The sequence below is a fragment of the Lupinus angustifolius genome, chromosome LG15 (genome assembly GCF_001865875.1).
Source record: "Lupinus angustifolius cultivar Tanjil chromosome LG15, LupAngTanjil_v1.0, whole genome shotgun sequence".
NCBI lineage: Eukaryota > Viridiplantae > Streptophyta > Magnoliopsida > Fabales > Fabaceae > Lupinus > Lupinus angustifolius.
Genome location: NC_032023.1, coordinates 8,883,364 through 8,884,277, shown reverse-complemented (window position 1 = coordinate 8,884,277; position 914 = coordinate 8,883,364).

Genomic DNA, 914 nt, shown 5'->3' with positions numbered 1-914 from the left:
ATGATCATTGACTAGTGTTAATGATGATAGCTTCGATTAGGAATTGGCTCATTGTTCTTGGTCAAGATTCTTGAAATGAGAACTTCTTTAGTTTTCTTGCTCATAAATCTTGATCAGAAGAAATGAAATTCAATTTCTGCAGCAAAGGTAATCAGAACCTTCAAGGAGAAGGCTCTAAAAGCATAAAACAATTTGTTGGCTGAATAATACTCATCTTCGTTGAATCATTAAGGGGCTTTGAAACTTTTTTTACACAATGTGAATTGGAACCCAAAAATCATATTGCTTAAGGAGCAAACTACCTATTAACAACTTGAAAATTTTCCCTTCACACCAAGTCTAACTAACTTAACTAATTTTTGAAATCCCATATTCTAGAACCATATAAAATAAACCCATGATAAGTGTTTGTGCCGATATAAAATTTAAACCAACAAAAAATGTCCTATGTACTTAGGTCGAACAAGGCTTGATTGTGCATGTGCTTATTCTAGTGCGTGAAGATGTGTACTATGCCAGATATTATGCTCACGTGTGCGCCATGATGCGCCAAAGTCTGTGCCTAACTGTGTGCCAACATGCCGAGAGATACGTGTCAATACTCGTGCTAGTGCATAGTGTCCCATGCAAAGTGCGTCGGTCATATGTGTTGTCTGACCAAAGGTGCTTGGCCAAGTCCAAGTTCATGAGTTTGGTCGAATGTGGAGGGTCGAGTCTTAGGCTTCTGACCGAAGGTCCTCAACCATGTCCTGGGTCAAATTGGAAGCTGACTTTTATACTTGTGACTTTTCACTCTTTCCATGTCACGGAACAATGGAACTTCCCAGTGGTTGGAGACTCCATAGTCATAGTCGGGTCCAATGAAAGTGCGCATGTCAAGAGGAGCACTTTGGAAAGCTTGCCCACTATGTGTT